The sequence below is a fragment of the Salvelinus alpinus genome, chromosome 7 (assembly GCF_045679555.1).
Source record: "Salvelinus alpinus chromosome 7, SLU_Salpinus.1, whole genome shotgun sequence".
In the NCBI taxonomy this organism is placed as follows: domain Eukaryota; kingdom Metazoa; phylum Chordata; class Actinopteri; order Salmoniformes; family Salmonidae; genus Salvelinus; species Salvelinus alpinus.
The window spans coordinates 22,210,175-22,216,174 of record NC_092092.1 but is presented as its reverse complement, the minus strand read 5'-3'; the positions used below and the strand labels follow the sequence as shown (position 1 = coordinate 22,216,174).

Below are 6,000 nucleotides of genomic sequence, written 5' to 3'. Positions count from 1 at the left end.
ATAAATATATGACATTTTTTGACAGTAACTATTCATCTATGAATCATAGCTATTAATGGATGAAAAATGTCAGGAGAGAAAATAATTACAGACTGATAAAACATTGAATGAGAGATTACGCACCTACAATATAATCTAAGTTGATTTAGTTTTCTATAGATCCCCTCTATGAATTAAATCAAGCCTTCATACTATTACAGAATAATAGGAACTAATTTAGGCATGACACATCACTAAACTCGGTAACACTTTCTACACAGTAGTAACTGTAGTAACAATATAGTAGTACTATGTAATGACATGGTAAATGGTTTAGCGGTATCAGTTATTACACAATTGGAACAAGAACTGTGTAATTCCACATCCACTTGCTGAAGGTTATTCCACATGTGTAATTACTAAAGTAATGTAATTACATGAAACATAGTCACAATTTGGTTGGTGTTACTAACATAGTAATTCACAGGTGACTTTCAAACGTGTAATTACAAAACATAAGTTACATAGTGGAACAAGAAAATATGCAGTAACATTAGTAATTACACATGTGGAATAACTTTCAGCAAGTGGATGTGGAATTACACAGTCCTTGTTCCAATTGTGTAATAACTGATCCCGCTAAACCATCTTACACATATTTACATAGTAATATATATGTAACTAATATGTTGTTACTACAGTAATTAATGTGTAGTTACATAGTAATAGGGGCAACTTAATGTATAGTGTTCCTTAAAGTTGCACTGTGTAGAAATCGCTCCGCCATTTCCTGGTTGCTAAAATTCTAATAGTTTGCCTAATTTCAGTTATGTGACAAAATAAGCTGGTATAGTGTAGAGAAACATTGTACCATCAAAACCGCTGTGAAATATATTTTCCATAACCAAAAATATGTTGTTTTAGCTGTTTGAAGCTGGTGTACAACCCCGAACGTAAAAGAAGCAAAAACAAAACTTAAGAATGGGAATCATACAAATAACGCAGATAGAACAGATCTACCGCATCTTAAACTTGCTTTCTAGTAGAGTGATAGATCTATAACCCACATTTCTATGTGAATTTAGTGGGGCCACACAAAAAGTTACATATTGGCACTTTAACTCTAAACAGGGTGCAGTTCAATCTTTCACCACATGGGTGGCTGGTGTACTAGTTTGCACTAATCTGAATAGAATTGTATTAGAGAGAAATCAGATATGAACTGGAGGCAGCTAAGGTTATAATATCATGATGAAACTGAGACAGAACAGCAATAGGGATTACATCCAAATGAAAAATATGTTATTGTACATGTTAAATATGAAACAAAAAGACAGAAAACAAAAACCAATGTACTTCTTCAAGAAAAGAATAATAAATAAAAAACTGGTATATAAATGAATTAATTAATGAATCGCTATAAGCTATAGTTACTACTCTTCTAACCTTAGAAATACCCCCACAAGCTACAATGGTAAACTATAGCAAAATAGACCAAAAGAGACAACCACACAGCAGTTTTCAGCTGTCGGTGCAACACAATGTAGAACTTCAACAGAGCTATTTCCAGATGTTAAGGTGAAACAGATTGATCGTCTGTTAATGTGAATCAGATCAGATTATGTTCTTTTCACTTCCTCTATGATGTCTCCTCACATGCAGGCACTGAAACCTCCACTACAGAAACAGCAGAGATAAATATAATATAATATAATAGCTCTATAGTAATATTCTATTCTATTATTATATTACTTATGGCAATTGCAAAAACATTGTTGTAGATTTTGTCGCACTTTGTGAAAACCATGTGTCCAACTTTCTAACTACGTCCTACAAGTGAGTATCAGATGCATATTAACAATGCATATTAACATTACATTATATTTCAGGCAAAGCAATGATCATCATTCATGATTTCACATATTCTTTCACTTAACATATGCACCTTAGGCTAAACGACACATTACATGTCTCTCAGGAATGGTGGAATTGCATAATCCTGTATGAAATGTTGGGGATTACACTGCAGCATAGTAAAAGGAAAATAAATAACTCATTATGTGTTTGTGATATGGGCTGAGTTGTAAATATACAGAAGGATGCGGCTCTTATCAAAGTACCTGATTCTCGCGAGGGTTGGCTTAGCAGAGAGAAACACGGAGGAGAGTGAGCAAAATAAGGAACAGACAACCACCCAGCCTGCCTGGCGTACAGAGCAGACGGGGACAGGGATAGACAGAGCCAGGAAAGCCGTCCGAGAAGTGGCTGGGCGTGACGTCACGAGTTTTCTGAACGTCAACAACAACCTGCAGCATCAGAACCTGCCAGCGGCGGTTCCCAGTGGGCGGTTCCTGGGGTAAGAGGAGTTGCTGTCGCTTTTTTCAGCCACCACAACCTCTCTGTATTGTTTGAAGCCATTCCAGAAGCGACACAGTTCATCCTCTCGTTGTGTTTCCGGCCAAGGCTGCTTCTCTCTCATTTATTCACATGCGCACAAGAAAAGCGCGAGCTTAAAAAAGTACAGGCACGATAGGGGAACCCATTGCTCTCCCCACGACTTCCCGCGCCAGCCAGGTAATATAATTATGACAACAACCTGCAAAACGGTTGAAAATATACTTCTGATACTGTGTTTATGTGAAGTTTGTAGTATTCAAGAATGGTGGAAGCTATGTCCACTGACAGCTAACGTTAGCCAGAGAGTGTTTGTAGTGCTTGCTACGTGAAGATGATGCTGATGCTGCAACGAGGCTGGGAGTGCGAGACAGCAGACAGGAGGGAGGTGGAGTGGTCTGGGTCGGGATCTGGCCTAGTGTGTGTGCGTGTTCTCAGCATTGCTTTCTGCCCCCCCTCATTTTTTAAAAACTATAAATTGTTTACGTCAATAAATTGTTTACGTCAGGCATTAAATATTATATACAGTCAAGTATCTGAATAGTTTGGAATAATTTATGCATGCCTGTAAAGTCGATTCTTAATTCTTTAGCTCATCTACTAGCAAGCTATTGGCGGCATGCGTTTGCTTGACAGCTCTTGAGGTGAGATGATGCAGTTGCTACTGTTGTGCTGGCAGGCTATCATTGGGCGCGTTCAAGGAGATACTTTTGGGAAGTTGGTGTCACCGCCTTTCAAAGTGTTCTTGCATTATGGGGATACAAATTGTCTGACTTGCGTCTACATGTTGACTGCATTGCGCTCCTCACCAACTTCAACCTGCAGCAAACGCCTGCGTTGTAGGAGGATCTATTTTCAACCAATCGTTATGGTGTTTATGTTTGAGCCAGTGACGAAACAGGAACAAACTTTTCTGTGATTCATATATACAGTGGATATATACAAATAAATAATATTTGAGACCTCTCACCAATTGATTGTACAGACATATGATTTCAGTTTGAGTGTGTGATATGGGGGTTAGAGACATGTTTCTTTTGAGAACTACGTTGACACTGCCATGCATCTGAGCCTTGCTGTAGGAAAACCACAACAGTGTCCGACTTTCCACTGTCGCAGATGCACCTCCCCCGACATCACTCATCGACTTTCGTCTACAGTGGGCTGCATCAGCCTAACAACTGGAACATGCTAATTTTCAAAAAGCAGCAACATTGTTTCCATAAACCCTTTGAACCCTCTGTCAGTTTGATACTTTGTGTACCAACAATGTTTACTAAAGCTTTTGTTTGTTTATGTCTGCATTTCTGCAGCACTCTATAATAATTCAGACTGATATAATTCAGGATGTCTTGACCCACTCAACTATGTGACACTGTCACTTTATAATGAGGACTAACACTGCTGCCTGCTCCTCTTTTTACATAAACATTTGGAGTGAAGATGGCTTCCCCTAGAGCCCTCATACACCCCTGTCGCTGCCCATAACCACTGGTACAGTGATAGGCTTTGTCATTTTATGACAACTAGGATTCTAATGCAGCCTCCATGTAAATCATACAGTAGGCTATAAGAGTTGACAAGTGATACTGAGGTAATTCAGTATCTGACAAGATAAGAGGAACTCCTGGGATCCATCAGACATCAGCATCCGCCAGCGTTCAATCACACCTTTTCATTTCCTTAATTTCAAACCAAAACACTGGTCTCGCTCTCTCTTGTTACTCTCTGTGTGATCCTTATGAATTTTCATTCTTCATTCAGGCACTGTTCTGCTCCTTTGGTATTATCCTAATCCATGTCTAATTCAAAAGGCACAAATAAAAAAGTATTTTTAGTCTTGTGGGCTAGTCTGTGCAGATGATAATGGCAATAGATTTGTATTTGATAGACAACTCATTTGGACATGGCTTTACTTCCATATCAGTTTTTTTCTCTCCAGAGTTTCTTAGGAGGGTAAATGCCTTTGGACAACAGCTGCTGTCCTGGGTCTGTTCTAAGATGTTTGATGCTAAAGGAAGTGGAAGTTAGGAAGTGTGTGGCTAGGCTTAATGTACTAAGTGCTTCCAGAAGCCATCTTGGGTTACAGAGCAGTAGGCCTAGTTTTTATCTGGATTCTTAAGTGCGCTGCAGGAGTCGTGTAGAGCAACATGATATCCCTCCGCTAAGGAATCACTTGTACCCTTGACCAGGGTCTTGTTCATTAGGCACAAATGGGAGCGTCATTTAAATGCGTTTCAGAACCACTTCAAAAAATATTTGATGCATCTTAAGGAGCTTATGCTGTCTACATTTGTTGATAAACAAATGAAAAACATGCCAGCCAGGGCATGTGCATACTGTTTGTTTAGACTATACTGTCTACAGAATACAATAATTCTAATCAAGGCTTTTAGACATAGGTCAGCAATTTGCATCTTTCTATTATTTCAGCTGTCTGTCATGTTCTGTATTTACATTAGTGATGGGGAAAAATGTATACAGTTACATATCGGGATATTGTTGGGGATGATATATCCTATAGTTTTGACAATATCACAATATTATTTGTGCGCTAGTTAGCTGTACCTGCACCAAAACTCCAGTATTTCTCCTTCATAGCTTGTTCTCCATCTAATTTTTAGATATGGAGTCAATTTGTTTTCAGGTCTTTTATTTCCACGACTGATTAAAACATTTTTCTCCTGGCTCTCTCTTGTCCCTCTGCAGCAGACATATGGTGAGCAATATGTTTTGGAACGTCGAAGCGCAATACATATTGTATCGGCACCAAAGTATTGTGATATTATTGTATCGTGAGGTCACTGGCAATTTTCAGCCCTATATAACACCATGACTTTTCTCTTGTGTAGGCTATGGGAATGTGGATGGTCTGTCTGGGATAGTAGGCTATTTGCTAAATAGGCTCTCAATGGGAGGAGGCTGCGGGCAATTCCACTGTAACAGAGTGATGCTGAGACTAGAGGTCGACCGATTAATCGGAATGGCCGATTAATCGGGGCTGATTTCAAGTTTTCATAACAATCGGAAATCGGTATTTTTGGGCGCCGATTTGCCGATATTTAAACATATATATATATATATTTTTTTTTTTACACCTTTATTTAATCTTTATTTAACTAGGCAAGTCAGTTAAGAACACATTCTTAATTTCAATGACGGCCTAGGAACGTTCTGCCTCGACAGATTTTTAACCTTGTCAGCTCGGGGGATCCGATCTTGCAACCTTACAGTTAACTAGTCCAATGCTCTAACACTGATTACATTGCACTCCACGAGGAGCCTGCCTGTGCCGCGAATGCAGTAAGCTAAGGTAAATTGCTAGCTAGCATTAAACTTATCTTATAAAAAACAATCAATCAATGACTGTCATTGCTCCAATATGTACTTAACCATAAACATCAATGCCTTTCTTAAAATCAATACACAAGTATATATTTTTAAACCTGCATATTTAGCTAAATGAAATCCAGGTTAGCAGGCAATATTAACCAGGTGAAATTGTGTCATTTCTCTTGCGTTCATTGCACGCAGAGTCAGGGTATATGCAACAGTTTGGGCCGCCTGGCTCTTTGCGAACTAATTTGCCAGAATTTTACGTAATTATGACAACATTGAAGGTTGTGC

The 6,000-nt window shown here is 38.8% G+C and overlaps 1 protein-coding gene across 2 annotated transcripts in view; it reads left to right on the top strand.

The window, feature by feature from the left end:
* Nucleotides 1–2,151: 2,151 nt before the first annotated feature.
* akt3a (v-akt murine thymoma viral oncogene homolog 3a) overlaps nt 2,152–6,000 on the top strand; it is a 142,346-nt gene continuing 138,497 nt past the window's right edge. The window contains exon 1 of one of the 2 annotated variants that reach the window (XM_071409424.1): nt 2,152–2,335. The gene's annotated coding sequence lies outside the window, so the exon portion shown is untranslated. Of the gene's footprint in view, nt 2,554–6,000 lie in introns of both variants that reach the window. The other variant, XM_071409423.1, reaches the window with a different exon arrangement.